The sequence below is a fragment of the Onychomys torridus genome, chromosome 1 (assembly GCF_903995425.1).
Source record: "Onychomys torridus chromosome 1, mOncTor1.1, whole genome shotgun sequence".
Lineage (NCBI taxonomy): Eukaryota > Metazoa > Chordata > Mammalia > Rodentia > Cricetidae > Onychomys > Onychomys torridus.
This window is the reverse complement of record NC_050443.1, coordinates 69,196,289-69,213,996: the sequence shown is the minus strand read 5'-3', so window position 1 is coordinate 69,213,996 and position 17,708 is coordinate 69,196,289.

Genomic DNA, 17,708 nt, shown 5'->3' with positions numbered 1-17,708 from the left:
TTGGTAGTTTTGTTTTGTTTTGTTGTTTTTGTTTTTTAGAGACAAGGTTTCTTTGTGTAGCTCTGGAACCTATCCTGGAACTCACTCTGTAGACCAGGCTGGTCTCGAACTCACAGAGATCCACCTGCCTCTGCCTCCCAAGTGCTGGGATTAAAGGCGTGCGCCACCACTGCCTGGCCTGGTGTGACTTTTCCAAGCTAGTCTCAGTTCTCCTCTGGCCGTCTCCAGCCAGAAGCCTAGGTTACTGGGTTATGATTGTGTACAGTGATTATGCCCAATCCTCCTTGTTAATAATGATTGTTGTTCAATCATGTACAGAAGTTACTCAACAAAAAGCACTAGCAGGTTGACAGACGATTATTCTACCAGTACATGTGTGACCAGGACCCTAGGTTTCCAAACCCAAGCCACAAACTGTGACCCGAAGCCCAAATAGGTCTGTTTTAGTAGTGTAGCCACTTGTTTTTACCTAGTCAAGATTCGTTCTGGGGCTGGAGAGATGGTGCAGTGGTTAAGAGCACTTGCTGCTCTTTCAGAGGACCCAGTTCTTAGCACTCACATAGTGGCCCAGATACCTATAACTCCAATCCCAGGGGGTGTGATAGCTCTTGTCCCCCAAGAACCAGATATGTATGTTATACATAGGCATACGTGCAGACAAAACACCCATACATATAAAACAGAAATAATCTTTTTTTTTCCCTTCCTTAAATCTGTTCTGCCTAATCAATGATTTGGTATAGGTACAAGTTATTTAACAAACTTCTCCTTGGCTTGGTAAGAGGACACCAAAGACTGTACAATTGTCTATGATAAGCCTGGGTCAAAATATTTAGTCTAGTGGGGTTGGGGATTTAGCTCACTGGTAGAGTGCTTGCCTAGCAAGCGCAAGGCCCGGGGTTCAATCCAAAAAAAAAACAAAACCCAAACAAACAAAAAAAAAAACGTGGCTTTCCAGAGCAGATGGTGAGAATTAAATTTTGGATGACCTTTTCTACTTGAGTTATTCTTGCTCTTGCATAGCATTTTGCATTGTATGAATAAAGTCAGTGAGTTTTCTTTTCCAAGAACACTTAGATGTGGCATATACTCTTGGCATGTTGGGAATGCATACTTTCCCCCAGGCGAACGAAGAAGAGAAGAAAGTTCATTATCTGAATGATTAAAAAAATTACTCTGTATACACAAGATGGATTTTTGTGTAGGACACATGTGTAAGCCTGGTTTTACGCAAGTAATTCCTAATGGTACAGACAATAATGGGAACATTAATGTCATTTATTTTTGGTTGTTTAGTCTATATGTACTTCTTTAGAGTAGTTAGTTTAAGCTGACTAAGGAAGTACCCAGGAGAAATAAAAATAGTGGGCTGGAGAGAGAGCTAAGTGCTAAAAACTCAGACTGCCCTTGGAGAGGACTCAAGTTCAATTCCCAGCCCCCATTTTGAGTGGCTTACCTTTGCCTATAACTCCAGCTTCAGGGGACCTGACAATTCTGGCCTCTGTAGGTATATGCACATACCTATACACAGACACATAATTAAAAATAATAAGTCTTTTGTAAAAGAAAAACGTTCTTATAAGAAGTAGAACATAGGTGTCAATAGTACTATTTTTAGTAACCTAAAAAAGTGAAAACAATTTAGTTGTCCATCAACTGAGACTGGATATGGTGTGCTATGTTCCCACAATGGCATGTTTCATTTGCAATAAAAAGGAATGAACTAGGCATGGCTGTCGCATGGATAATCTTGAAAAAGTGGTAAGTGAAGGAAGTCAGTACCAAAAGACCACATATTATTTAATTTGCATAAAATCTAGAAAAGGTGAATCTGGAAACAAAAACATTAGTTGCTGCCTCGGGCTGTTTCAGGTTAGGAGATAGGATTAATTTACTTAATAGGAGGTTTCTTCATGGGAGGGTGAACGTATTGCAGGATAAAAAAAGAAAAATTTCAAAACAAGGGTTCTAGAGTCAGATTGTGATGCTGCTAGCACAGCTGTGTATAAACTGGAAACATGAGATGGTGACTTGTGAGGGTGGGTTGTGGCTAAAAGCTTTCTTTAAAATTGAAGGCAACTGCTGAAGTAAATAGGTCATGGGAAAATATAAAAGCTACAGAAGTAAAAGAATTCTTGATGATTTTTAACCATCTCCCTCCGCCCTGCAAAGAATTGCAAGTACAAGAAAACAAGAAGGAATGACAAATAGACTATGGAGTCCAGAACAAGCATTTACAGGATCTTCAATGCTCTCCAATAGCCTGTGTGCCAAAGGCCTGGTAACCAGTAGTGCTGTGGGGCCTTTGGGTAGTGGAGCCTGGTAGAAGGCCATAGAGTCATTTAGGGGCATAGTCTTGAAGAGGATAGTGGGACTCTATTGTCTTCCTGTCTCTCTTTGCTACTTGACTGTGGTGAGGTGAACAGACATCCACCACATGCTTCCATTATGATCCATCCTCCAGGCCTCAAAGCAGCAGGGCAAAGCCATCCTGTACTGAAGCCTTTAAAAGTGATCCAAATAATCCTCCTTTTGAGTTGGTTGTTTTGTACCAGTGGTGGAAGGAGGCAGGCACAGCCTTGTTCTAGGTCCATGCATGATACTTGTCCATATTGGGTATGTGTGTCAGCTATGAGCATACAGAAAACACCATTTATTAAAATGTCTAGCAAATTTTTTTTAAATTTAAAACGTTTTTTCATTGTTTAAAATGACTAGCAATGGATATTTTTAAAATATCCTTTTCTTTTTACCTTATTTATCTTTTTTTTTTTCCGAGACAGGGTTTCTCTGTGTAGCCCTAGCTGTCCTGGAACTTGTTCTGTAGACCATGCTGGCCTCATACTCACAGTGATCTGCCTGCCTCTGCTTCTCAAGTTCAGGGATCAAAGGTGTGGGCCACCACTGCCTGGCTGTTAAATATTTTTGAAGTGGCTTCAACACAATTTTTAAAGTTAATCTGAGACAGAGATGTTACGTAGCTCTTAACTTTTTTTCTGGTATGCTGAATGCAGATGTTGATTGCCTCTGAGTCCTTATCCAAATGAATCTTAGCTGAACTGCTTCTTGAAAGCTTGAAAGCTTAACCAGCCAAAAGCTTCTAGTTTCTGGTCTTCAAGCCTTATATAACTTTATGCTTTCTGCCATCACTCCCTGGGATTAAAGGCGAGTGTCACCATGCCTGGCTGTTTCCAGTGTGGCCTTGAACTCACAGAGATCCAGATGGATTTCTGCCTCTGGAATGCTAGTATTAAAGGCGTGAGTGCCACCATTTTCTAGCCTCTGTATCTAGTGGCTGTTCTGTTCTCTGACCCCAGATAAGTTTATTAGGGTGCACAATATTTTGGGGAACACAATACCACCACACTTGTTCCTCTGGAGTTGTAAACCCAAATAAACTCTTCTGTAGTTGCCTTAGTCATGGTGTTTTATCTCAGCAATAGAAAATTAATTAATACAGATGGGAAGAAAACCTTTTCATCCTGAGAGAATGCATGTGCAAAAGATGTAGTTTGTGGTGGAGGGCTTGCCACTTGCCATAATCCTGCACTGCACAAACAAGCAAGCACTCTAGCACCTAGCTACATCCTCAGCCCTGCTGGGATTCATTCTTATCATCTTGTTATCTCAGTCATTCAAATTTTTATATCTTTGATACTTTTTCATCACTGAAGATAATTGATTTTAAAATTAAAATAGCTAAAGACCTTAACAGACACCTCTCGAAAAGGATATGTGGGTGTTAAATAAACATTAAATGATGTTCCGTATCTAGGAAATGCAAATCAGAACAGCAGTGAGATACTGCTGTACCCTATTAAAATGCCCCAAATCTAGAACACCAATACCAAATGAATGAATGAATGAATAAATAAGTAAATAAAAATAGAACATTCTTGCAAGAGAATATGCAGCTTTTCATAAAACCAAACATACGTTTATGATGGAACATTATTCATCACTAAAAAGAAATGACCTATCAACCTATGAAAAGGCACGGAGTAACTTTAAATACATGCAACTAAGCAAGAGAAGCCAATCTGAAAAGGCTACATATGATGTGACATTCTAGAAAAGGGAAAACTACAGAGAGACTAAAAGGTTGTCAAGGGTGGGGTGAAAGGAATTCGTAGGCAGAGGAGAGGATTTTAGGGCATCAAAATTCTCATATACGAATACAGTGTGAAATGTCTGAAATGCATGGGACCAAAAGTGTCTCAGAGGTTTTATTTTTATTTTAAAATTATTTCATAGGCTTTGCTGGTTAGCTACCCTTAATCTGAATGTCTGAAACCCTAAGTTTTCCAAAAATCTTAATCTTGGGCTGTCACTAGCCTTTAAGAGCTTTTGGATTTAGGGGTTTTCAGATTAGTGATGTTCATCTTATAGATGGACATACCATTGTGCATTTGTCCACGTCTACAACACCAAGAATGAACCCTAATATAGATTGTGGGTTCTAAGCCATAAAGTGTCAGTGTAGATTTGCCAGTAATAACAAATGCACCACTGTCTTCTGGGATGTTATAGTGAGAAGAGTGATGTGGGGGTAGGGCTGGGTGGCTGGCAGATGAGTGGGAAATTCTTACACTTTTTGCTCAGTTTTATTATGAACCTAAAGCTGCCATTAAAAAGTCTCCTTGAAAGAGAAAAATCAAAATAAAATGACCTGTGTGGTGAAAGGATTGAGAAACACTAGGTAAAATCTTCAATAATGAAAATTAAGTTTGTGCCAGTCAGTGGTGGTGCACACCTTTAATTCCAGCACTTGGGAGGCAGAGGTAGGCGGATCTCTGAGTTCGAGGTCAGCCTGGACTATAGAGTGAGTTTTGGGACAGCCAGGGCTACACAGAGAAATCCTGTCTTGGAAAAACAAAACAAAGAAGGGCAGTGGTGGTGGCACACACCTTTCATCCCAGCACTGGGGAGGCAGAGGCAGGTGGATCTCTGTGAGTTTGAGGCCAGCCTGGTCTACAAAGCGAGTTCCAGGACAGCCTCCAAAGCTACGGAGAAGCCCTGTCTGGAAAACCACACACACACACACACACACACACACACACACACACACACACACCAATAAAAAGAAAAAGAAAGAAGTTTGTTTGCAGCATAGATAGATGGGTAAACAGATTGTGTTGTTCATGCAATGATATGATTTGTGAGCCTTAACAAGAAGGATTTTCTACATGTGCTACAATGACACTAGCCAGTTACAAAACCAATACTGAATGCTTCCACTTCTTTTTATCTAGAATCAGTCATAGAAACAGAAATGGGAATGGCAGTTATCAAGGTGTGGGGTGCAGAGAGGAGAGCTGTTTAACAACTGTGGTTTCAGTTTTGCAAAAGAAAGCTTTGGGGATAGGCTGGAAACAATGTAAATAGACCTAACACCATTGTATTTTACTCTTAGAATGGTTACATACTAAATTCTTATTTGTGTTTTCTAATTAAAAATAAAATAGTGGCAAAAGTTACTATGTGTAATTTCAAAAGTTTTGTTTTATATTCTAGTCTCAGGTTTTACTGGAATTTTATTAGGGCTTATTCACTCATCTGCTTCATTCTTTTGGTTATACCAACCCGTAGTTATCCAGGCCAGTAAGAGGACATGGTAAGCAGCTGCGTGCTCATGCTTAGGTTGTTCTTGGAGAGCTCAGATAGTGAGAAGTCAAGACAGAAAAAGTAGTACTGGGTTCTTCAAATAATTGCTTTTCCATCTGCAGCGTGGGAGGGCCCGATGACAAAGGCCTGCCTTTATAACTAATAGCAGACCTGGGGTGCACACAGACAGGCAAGAGGAGAGCAGGAGACAGAGGAAGGGAAAACAAGCCCAGATGCAGTTTGGCAGAGTAGCTAATGTAAACATTGCCTTTGGAGTCTGGAGAACCACATTCAAGCAGTCCTGCCAGTGCTGGAAATTAGAGCCTTTTGTGAGGAGCAGTGGCAGAGACATTGCTAGAGGACCCCCTAGGAAGGTCTGAGACCAGACCTGGAAATAAACTATAAATGATTAAAAATTTTAAAGGGTTATAGCAAGATTCTCTCTCTCTCTCTCTCTCTCTCTCTCTCTCTCTTTCTTTCTTTTTTTCTCTCAAGACACAGTTTCTCTGTGAAGCCCTGGCTGTCCTCGAGTCCTGGAACTTGCTTTGTTGACCATGCTGGCCTCCAACTCAGAGATTCACTTGCATCTGCCTCCTGAGTGCTGGGATTAAAGGCATGTGCCACCACTGTTTGGTTAAGAATCCAAAATCTTCTGTGATATTTACATTTATACAACGTGATAGAGCGTCTGTCACCTTTCATTAAAAGAAGTACAGTATGCATTTCTTTATGTTTAATATGGCAGATGTTGTGGTTTGGTGATACAGAAACAAAGATGAAGAAATAAAAAAGACACAATTCTGTGAGCTCCTGTGATATGGAAAACAGATGTTAATATAATGAGTATAAGATGCTAAAAATTTGGACAAGGTCCTTTGGTGCCATAAGAAAACATCATTAGTAAGCCTCCATTTCAAGTTTTAATTCTAGGGCTGGGGAGATGGCTGTGCCTGTAAAGGGCTTGCCTTGCAAACATGAGGACCTGAGTTTGATTCCCAGCACCCAAGTGAAAACTTAACTGTCAACTTGATGGAATCTAGAATCACCTGGGAGATGGACATTTGGGTGTATCTGTGGGGATTATCTTGGTTGCCTTGACTGAGGGGGAAGACCTTCCTACTGTGGGTAGTGCCACTTCCTGGACTGTATAAGCACATAAAGGGAGCTGGACAGCATCGTGAACCCATTGCTCTCTTCTCTGCTCCAAGCTCCTGCCCTGACTTCCCTGTGGTGATGGACCGTACCATAAACTGTGAGCTCAAATAAATGCTTTTCCTTTGAAGTTGCTTTTGTCAAGACAGCAAAAAGAAAAGAAATGAAGACACCAGGTGTGGGAGTGTCTGCTTGTGACCCCAGCACTGGGAAGGCAGAGACAGGTGGACTTGAGTGTTAACAGGCTTCTCTGGTAACACAAAAAAGGTCAACATCAACTTTGTCACTCCTTAGGCTTCCTGGTCAAAAGAATAGTTTATCTCTGCCTTGGGTAGAAACATGACATCCCCCCCACCCCCAGCTGAGGACCAAACCCAGGGCCTTGCGCTTGCTAGGCAAGCATTCTACCACTGAGCTAAATCCCCAACCCGAAACATGACATTCTGATCTGTTCCAAAGATTAAAATATTACATGCTATTGTCTCCTTTCTTAAGCATTACTCCAGTTGGGCCTGTCAATCAACTGGCTATGAGTCCACCTCCTAGGAGAGCTGATTTACCTGTGGAAGTGCTAAGGGTCTCCCTAATGAGATAACATACCGACCCTTCCCAGAAATCCCTCCGTGAAGACACCTCAGAGCCTGTCCACCTTTCAGACTCCAACTCAAGAAAACATAACTTTCCCTTTCCTTTGATCTCGTTGCTTTCAGATACTGGCCAAAGTCTGGACCTGCTTTCCCTAACATTCTGGACATTCTCAGTTGTCCTTTGAGCTACCCTAGTCCTTTGGTCTGCCATGTGCTGCTTGCTGATCTCGGGTGCTAAGACATACCAACTTTCTAGGACCCTAGTTCAAAGGGCATAGAGTTCTCTTCCCCATCTCTCAACTCTTGGAAACTGCTGAGATTAACAGCTTGTCTGTCCTGTTTTTCTCTTAAACTATGCTTCCTTTTGAGTCTGTTTCTAAATGCCTCTATTAACAAGACTCAGGACCCAAAAAGGGAATCCCAGTTTCCCCAGCAATGTGGGGTGTCATGCTCTATCATTCTCTTTCATACCCCTTGTGACTAGTAAAGTCTCTCACTGATCCTGGAGGTGACTCTCACTAGACTGGTTGGTCAGTAAGCCCCAGTGATTTTTCTGTCTCTACCCCAGAGTTACAGCTCTTCTGGGCCACACCTGGCTTTTTATTTGTGTGTTGGGTATCTGAATTCTGGTTCTCACGCTTGCATAGCAAGCATTCTTTACTCACTGAGCTGTCTTACTGCTCCAAGCTCTTTTCTGTGAATACTAGCTAGTCTTTAATAGAACCCAGAACAGCTCTTTACAAATGGGACAGCTAAATTCCCCCGAGTCACTTGGAGTCTAAGGTGGAGAGCAGCTTTTGGCTTTAATTGGTCTCTCCCTCACCTTGTATAAGAGCCAGGGAGGCCTGCATGTACAAGACGTCCAACATCTCAAGAACAAATCTTGCTTGTTTCCTTCGTGCAAGCCACTCCTTAGCAGAATAAAGTTCCAGACCCTTTGTATCTTATAAACTCTCTTGCCCAATGTACCCATTGGTTGAGCATCCCCGCCCCCCCCTTCGCTCGCTTGTTTCTATTTGCTCCTCTGGGAGGGAGGATGTTGTGAGAAGTGGGGGTGGGGAGAGCAGGGAGGGACAAGCTGAGGAGTCCTTCCCATCCGCAACTGTTTTTCTCATAAAGTAGATGATTTGATGTGCTGTCAGGCAGATTAATTTCTATTCCAGAAACACACGATGTAATCTACACTAGGCAAGCTCAATCTTCCTATTGGCTTTTGTTCTTTCTCTGGTTTTTGAAGGATCATTATGTTAATAGCATGTGAGCCCTTTGGAGCCACCTGGTTAACTCAAGGTAGGATTTAAATAGATCCCTTTAATCCGATCATGATGTGGGAGAGTGAATGCCTGCCTTTTTTGATGCAACCACACTAGTCTGACATTTAGTTGTCTTTATACATTTGTAAGCAATAAGGTCACAGATGTTGACTTGAATTAATTTGAGGGAGTTATTGGAAGTCTGTGGGAGAGGCTACAGAGGGATGGACAGGCAGGAATGGAGGGCGCTGTGAAAAGTGTCATTATGAATCCTGGCTTCTCTTAAATCTGGGTAGAGAGGAAAACATGTCCTGTATGCACAGTGCCGTCTGATTTTCCTGCTGTGTCTGAACCCCTGAGCCATCTTCTCACATGCCTGGGCCCCTGTCCTGCTGAGTCAGGGACAGGTAAGGTCTGTTCCCTTCAGCTTCTGAAATGCAGTGCGGCCACTGGGAAATACTGTCTAACTGAGATCATGCACAATGGATGTTCTTAAGGAGCCAGAACATTGCAAATGCAAGCCAGCATATTCTTCCAGTGAACAGCTGGAACATAGGAGAAAAGGATTGAGGAATTACGATGGGACAAAATGTGGAGGAAAGTGAAAGAAAATAGAAGTGGGCAAAAAAATAGAGTACAGTCTCTTCAAAGTTGTTTGGCCTCAGATAACATACTCATGTAGACCCCTGTGGCTCACCCCCTGCCCCCCAACTGTGGTTCTCAACCTTCCTCGGGTTGTGGTGACACCCACCCCCCACCATAAAATTATTTTGTTGCTACTTCCTAAGTGTAATTTTGCTACTGTTATGAGTCGGAATGTAAATATCTGATATGCAGGATATCTGATAGGTGATCCCCCATAGGATCGTGACCCATAGGTTGAGAACTGCTGAAAGCTGGAGGACAAATTAGGCAATCGAGAACTAGTTACCTTCTCTCACCACTAGATGGTGCTTTACAGAGGGCTAGTGTGCAGGATCCTGGCTAAGTGTCCAGCACACTTAGCAAGTTTGCTTAACCAGCCATTCAAGAAATATTGAAGAAATTCAAGCCCCAAGAAGGGTTACTTAACCCACCTGTATAGATGGGCAGAGGAAGGTTCCTAATAACATTTGAGATGTGGGTACCAGGTCAGGGTAGAGGTTGGAAAGAGATCTCCAATTTAAGAAAGAAACCCAGGGTTGGGGATTTAGCTCAGTGGTAGAGCGCTCACCTAGCAAGGTCCTTTGTTCGATCCTCAGATCAACAAACAAACAAACAAGTAAATAAAGGCAGAATCCCAGCAGGGCAGCGGTGGATCACACCTTTAATCCCAGCACTCAGGAAACCCAGGGCCTTGCGCTTGCTGAGCTAAATCCTCAACTCCAGGTGGTGGATTAAGAAAGGACAATCTCTGGCTGTCAGTCCAGACTCTGTGAGCTCCTATGAGCCCAAGTTTGTTTGTATGGGTCCCCTTGTGATGTCTTTGACTCTCCTGGCTTCTACAATCCTTCCTCCCTCTCTTCAGCAGGAGTCCCTGAGGTCAGCCCAATGCTTGGCTGTGGGTCTGCATCTCTTTCCACCAGTTGCTGAATGATGCCTCTCTGATGACCATTGAGTTAGGCACCAATTTATGAATATGGCAGAATATTGTTAGACATCATTATATTGATTTTTCACCTCTCCAATCGTGTTTAGTTCTATCCTAGGCCGCTGGGTCCCTGCACTCTAGGCAGTGTCAGGGGCAGGCTCACTCTTGTGGTATGGGTCTGAGGCTGGACCAATCATTGGTTGGCCACTCCCACAATCTCCACCCTTGCCCCTGCCCCGCCCCCCCAGGTTCCATAGGCAGGACAGACTGTAGGTCAAAAGTTGTGTGTCAGGGCCAGTGTCCCAGGCCCTCCACTGGAACTCCTGCCCAGTCATAGGAGATGGTCAATTCAGTCTATGCAGCCACAGTTGCTAGGAATCTTAGCTGGGGTCATCCTTGTAGATTCCTGGAGTTTCCCTGGCACCAGGTTTCTACCTGACCCTGAAATGCTCCCCCTTTCCCGCCATCTCTTTGAGTATTCTCCCTGTCTATCCACCTGTAGCAACTCCGGCGTTGCTACCTATTCACCATGTCTGAGCTAGGTGCTGAGGATTAAAAAGAGAGACAAAACAGCGGGGTCATTCGTCTCAGTAGAATGCCCTTTATTGAAGGAGGGAGCAGGCCTTAAATACAGACTTACAGCACAGTGGAAGAACCAGGGAGGGGAAAAATTCTCTACAGATATTTTACACTCTAGCATTATACCAATATGCAGGAAATGCAAACAAGTAACCTTCCTTAAGCTGTTTAGGAGGAAGGAAACTGGCAGGGAGTTAGCATAGGGAGGACATCTGATCAAGGTCAACAAACAAGGCAACAGCTCCCCCACGGAAAGGGGGTCAGGGCCCAACATCCACCTCCAACCAATCAGATCCTCATGTTTCCATCTCTACCCACCCCCAGTCCACCCACAAAGTCTCTTCTATTTCCCCTTCCCTGGGAGATTCAAGTATCCCCTCTTTAGCCGGACGGTGGTGGCACATGCCTATAATCCCAGCACTTGGGAGGCAGGCAGATCTCTTTGAGTTCGAGGCCAGCCTGATCTACAGAACTAGTCCAGGACAGGCTCCAAAGCTACACAGAGAAACCCTGTCTCGAAAAACCAAAAAAAAAAAAAAAAAAAAGTATCCCCTCTTTGAGGCCTCCTTTTACCTAGCCTCTATGGGCCTGTGGGTAACAGCTGAGTGATTCTCCATTGTGTAAATGTACCACAATTCCCTTATCCATTCTTTGGTTGAGGGGTTTCTAGGTTGTTTCTAGGTTCTGGCTGTTATGAACACAGTTGAGCATGTGCCCTTGCGGTATGATTGATTATCCTTTGGGTATATGCCCAAGAGTGGTATAGCTGGTTCTTGAGGTAGATCGATTCTCAATTTTCTGAGAAACTACTATATTGATTTCCAAGGTGGTTGTACAAGTTTGCACTGCCACTAACAGTGGAGGAGTGTTCCCCTTTCTCCACCTCCTCTCCAGCATATGCTGTCATTTGTGATCTTAGCCATTCTGACAGGTGTAAGATGGATCCAGAGTTGTTTTGATTTGCATTTCCCTGATGGCTAACAATGTTAAACATTTCTTTAAGTGTACCTTGACCATCTGAGATTCTTCTATTGAGAATTCTCCGTTTAGCTCTGTACCCTATTTGTAAATTGGATTGTTTGGTTTTTTTGATGTCTAATTCTTGAGATTTTTATATATTTTTGAGATCAGCCCTTTGTTAGATGTGGGGTTGGTGAATTAATTTAATTAATTCATTTATTTTATATCCTGACCACAGTTCTCCCTCCCTCCTTTCCATGCCCCACCCCCCAATCTACTCCTCCTGTTTCTGTTCAGAAAGGGGCAGGCCTCCCAAAGGTATCAACAAAGCATGGCATATCAAGTTGAGATAGGACTAAGCTCCTCCCCTTATATTAAGGCTGGGCAAGACAACCTAGTATGAGGAATAGGTTCCCCATTCTGTAGGCTGCTACTTTGTCCTATTGACAGTGTCCTTTGTCTCACAGAAACTTTTCAGTTTCATGAGGTCCCATTTATTAATTGTCAATCATAGAACCTGTGCTATCAGTGTTCTGTTCAAGAAGTTGTCTCCTGTGTCAATGTATTCAAGGCTATTTCCCACTTTCTCTTCTATCAGGTTCAGTGTAACTGGGTTTATGTTGAGATCTTTGATCCACTTGGACTTGAGTTTTGTGCAGGGTGATGGATCAATAGCCAGGGTGCCTGCATAGGACTGACCTGGGCCCTCTACTTATGTGTGACAGATGTGTAGCTTGGTTTACTTATGGGATTCCTAGCAGTGGGAGCAGGGGCTGTCTCTAAAGCTTTTGCTGCCTATGGGGAACCTATTCCTCATAAGAATCATTTCATTGACTTTTTTTTTTTCCCTTTCTTGGTCAGTCATGTTTGGTTCTGTCCTAGGTCTCTGGGCTATCCACTCTCTGGTTCCTGGCCCTCCAGTGTCAGGTATGGGCTCCCTCTTGTGGTGTGAACCTCAAGTTGGACAGTGACTGATTATTTTTTCTTAGCAGGTTTTGAAAGTAGGAGACAAGTCTGACTACATTACTTCAATGTTGTATTTGCTTCCCCATTTTGAGAGCATTTCAGAGGCACATCCTGACTGGAATATTAGCCACCTAGGTATGCCAACTGGGGAGTCTCCAATGGGTAGGAGAATTAGATCAGCCCAGAGATTGCAAAGCTTGGTGTGGCAAAGAAAGAACCCTGGGATGCAAATAAGGAAAGACACTAAAGTGAAGACAGTTCTAGAGAACATCAGCAGAAGTCACAGAAGGACAAGAATCTACAAGTTCAGTTGACTCCTTCCAAAGCCTCTTAAGGGACACTAGCTGACTTGAGTATGTGGCTCTGGCAGGCCTTGCCCTTCTCTCCATTTCCCTCTGCCTTGCTAAAACCCATTAGATTACATTCCTAAAGCTAGCCACCAAGGTCTATTTGGCCACTTTCTCCTCCTGAGCCTGATTACCAAGGTCCAGCTATCGAAGTATTAAAGTCCAGCAATCAAAAACCCCCTTTGATTCACCTAATTAAAAGCCCAATCAAAATCTACCACCACATCCTAGCCCACTCTAACACAGACCCCTCTCTTTTTCCTCTTCTTAAAAATTATACCTGCAGGGCTGGAGAGATGGCTCAGAGGTTAAGAGCCCCGACTGCTCTTCCAGAGGTCCTGAGTTCAATTTCCAGCACCTACATAATGGCTCATAACCATCTGTAATGAGATCTGGCACCCTCTTCTGTATACATAATAAATAAATAAATCTTTAAAAACATAATGACACCGACCTGCAAGGTCGTTTGCTGTTGTTTTCTGCCTGAGTCAGAAAGCGGCCACTTTAACTTTTCTTCTCCACTTAATAAAGGATCTCTGTGAAAACAGGTGTTTGGGTGTGGTTTGTGCCTAATCCGGGTCGGGAAGAGCCCCCACTGGTCAAGGTCTCCTTCAGCATCTACCTGGCAGACACCAGCCTACATTTTAGCAGACCCAGAAAACAGCCACTTCAACACTTCTCTTCTTGAATTTCTTTTTAAATTTTTTTTTTTGTGTGTGTTGGAAATCCAACCCAGGGCCTCCTGCATGAAAGACAGTACTCCACCAATAGAGCTATATCCTCAAACTCTCTAGCTCTCTGTTTCATTTTAAAAATGTGTGTGTGTGTGTGTGACATGGTGGAGGTCAGAGGACAACCTGTGGGAACTGGTTCTCTCCTTCCACCACACAGGCCCTGGGGATTGAACTCAGATCCTTAGTTTTGGTGACCCTCACTCACACTCTCTGAGCTATTTCTGGCCCAGCAATGGATTGATTTCACTTCCTCCCTGTGTTCTGCTTCCCTGAATGCAAGATCCTTTCCCTTGGATGTTGGACGCTAGGAATTTTATCATGCTCCATTGTTGATACTTCTTGGCTTCTAGCCACACCATGGAAGGTTCTTCTGGACTGCAGCGTAGGTGTTTTGAAACAGGGAGCTTGTTCTGGTCTTTTTAGCTTTGTTGAGTAGAACTGGAGCATTTGGTCCAGTTAATTTTCCTTCTTTGCCCCAAGTTTCTCTTGAAATGAGAGATTTTCTCCTTTGGCTGCTGGTAGCAGGTACACTGCTTGGGCCTTACCATCTGAGGACACTGTTCTCCCCAAACCTTTTGGTTGACTTTTTTCTCCCTAATACCACAGGCAGTTTCCTCATACGTGTGACTAATCAGTTTTAGCTTCCACAGAATTCTGATTTGCGATTTTTTTTTTAAAGATTTATTATGTGCACAGTGTTCTGCCTGCATGGCAGGAGAGGGCACCAGATCTCATTACAGATGGTTGGGAGCCATCATGTGGTTGCTGGGAATTGAACTCAGGACCTCTGGAAGAACAGCCAGTGCTCTTAACCTCTGAGCCATCTCTCCAGCCTCTGAGTTGCGATTTTAATTAAAGTCTTATTGAGGTATATTTCACACACAATAAAATGGACTCACTGAAAGTACACACTGTGGTAAGTGTTAACAGCATGTATTCTGTGAGACCACACTCATTTGGATGCAGAGTAGGCCCTTCATCTCCGACATACTCTTGTACCTCTGCAGTTCACCTTCCTCACGATCCTGGCCCTGTCCAATAGCTGATTTCTTGATTTGTTATAAATTACTTGGCATTTTTAGAGTTTTATAAAAAATAAAATCACACAGTAGTCATTATTTGTATCTCGTGTCTATGAGCACGGTGACTTTGAAGTTTCCTGGTGTTGTCTACAGTAGTTCACTCTGAGTCTGTCCCCGACAAGGCTCCATCGTCTGGATATATTACTGTCTATTGTTTATCCACTGGCCTTCTTTTTATACACCCAGTCTGTGTTAGGCAGCTTTCTGTGGCTGTGGTAAAATAACTGAGAACACCAACTTCAAGAAGAAAATTTCTACTTCGGTTCACAGTTTTCATCCATAGTCACTTGGTTCCATTGCTTTGGATTTACCCGAGATAAGGCATACAGCCTGGCCTGAGCACAGGGTAGAGCAAAGATGCCCTCTTCATAGAATCCAGGAAGGAGGGAGGTGGAGAGGAGGACAGTGGAGAGTAAAGAACCCTTGGAAGGCACATCCATCATAGCTTGTTCCTTCAACTAGGCCCTATCTCCTCATTACTCATCTAGCTAGGGGTTCACCAGTGAGTTAACGTATCGATGAGGTTATTGATAAAGAGTAGATCCTGAATTAATCACCAATGACTAATAATCATATTTATGAATTGAAACTTCCATGATACCCCTAGAGGAAGAGGTGTAAGAAGCCCCTCGGTTGGTAAGCAGATGCATTTGCCTGCCAGAACAATAGGGTGTGAGTTGGTTTTCTCACCACTGTGGTCCTCTATCTGACAGGAAACAACTGGGGAAGGAAGGCTGATTTTGGTTGGAGTTTAAAGGGTGTAGTCTGATTTTGGTTCAGAGTTTAAAGGGTGTAGTCCGCGGTGTTCGGGAAGAACCAGCAAGTGTGGCTCTTAGTGTACCCTCAGCAGCGCAAGCCGCTCACTCAGCCCCAGGGTAGAGGAACAGGAAGCTCCGCTGGGAGAGGAAGCTGGGTCAAGCTACAGACTTCAAGGTCCGACTCGCGCCTCAGGGACCCACTTCCTATGGATAGGCCCCACCCCTTTAGACAGTGTTTCCATCCGAGGACCAAGTATTTGAACACAGAAACCTGTGGGGGCATTTAACATCCAGGCTGTAACAGATGGCACACTCTTAACTCCATGATGGGGACAGACGCTCTAGTGCATGGGACCTTGTCCACTTTACCTTTTTATCTGGATGGATGTGTTTCTTTTATAACATTCTTTGTCATAAAGCTGTATAGAAAAAGGACCATTTGGGTTCAGAAATATCAATATTTATCTACCACATAAGCCCATTTATATTAATGTTAAGCTCAAAGGCAGGCCTTTGAATGCTGGGTTCCTTACTGTTGTGCATATAAAACACAAGAAGTGGGGAGATGATGGAAGAGGAGCAGGTCAGGTGTAGGGATTAAATATCGATTTTCCATCCTGTTTATAAGTGGATAGTGTTGTATATATGGGTATCATTATCCTATTTATTATTAATCAAGATCACATTTATTATACATGGCGAAGTCCTATTGTATGATTTCTGTCTTACAGAGGACGCAGGAGAATGGTGACAATGTTATTTTCTCTTTGACATAGTCTATTAAAAATTTTTTTTTGATGGATTGGTCTTTTTGAGACACAGTACAACATACCCAAATTTATAGGACACTCTGAAAGCAGTGCTAAGAGGAAAATTCATAGCACTAAATACCCACATAAATTTTTTTTTTTTTTGAGACAGGGTTTTATTATGTAGCTCTGGCTATCCTGGAATTCTCTCTAAAGCCTAGATTGGCCTGGAACTTCCAGATCTCCAGCCTATGCCTCAAGTGCTGGGACTAAAGGCACGTGCCACCATGGCTGGCTCTTCCTCTCTCTCTGCTTTTTCTTTATTTGTAGAGCATCTCTTTCCTTGGGGTCCCATTCTACTGTCTTTATACTTTGAACATGACACTATATGTTTGTTAAAGAGAGTTGCAGTGTATAGCGGTTAACTTATGTTGACTATAGGTGAAATAAAACTGAAAGAAAGTACATGAGGTTTTTTTTTCATTAAGGAATTATTTTATTTATTTTACATACCAGTCACAGATCCCCCCTCTCCTTCTTCCTCCCACACTTCCTGCTTCCCTCCACCCCAACCCACTCCCCATTTCCTCTTCCAACAAGGCAAGGTCTCCCATGGGGAGTCATCGGAGCCTGGTACATTCAGTAGAGGCAGGTCCAAGTCGCTCTCCCTGCACCAAGGCTGTGCAAGGTGTCCCACCATAGGTAGTGGGCTCCAAAAAGCCAGCTCATGCACCAGGGATGGATCCTGATCCTACTGCCAGGGGCCTCTTAAGCAGATCAAGCTACACAACTGTCTTGCTTATGCCGAGGGTCTAGTCCAGTCCCATGGAGACTCTACAGCTATTGGTCTAAAGTTCCTGAGTTCCCACTAGTTTGGTTTGGCTGTCTCTGTAGGTTTCCCCTCATGGTCGTGATGCCCCATGCTCATAGAATCTCTCTTGAGTTTTAACTACGAGTCCCATAGCAGAGTTCAATTAGAGAGGAGAGCCTCTCTGGTGATAGAGAATGAGGAATTTATTGTGGACAGAAGTTCTTACAATGCCGCAGGAGCTGGTTAAGTCATCTGTGTCTGGTGTTGACCTCTCTGAATGATGCTGAGACTAAAGTCAGTAGAACCAACAGATGGCCATGAAGTACAGTGAAGGGAGTAAGGATACATGGGATCTGGTAAGAATAATCTAGAACCAGTCTGGCTTGGGTTAAGCTGTTCAGGTTTCTTTCGCTCTCTGTCCTCACACTTGATGTAAATGAGATGGCAGGCATCCTGCTATGGTGTCTGTGAGTCTATGATGGTTTTCACTTGCCCAAAGGAAGTTTGTCAAGTATGCAAAAGCTAAAAGAGGCTGCAAGTGGTACCTCTCATAGGA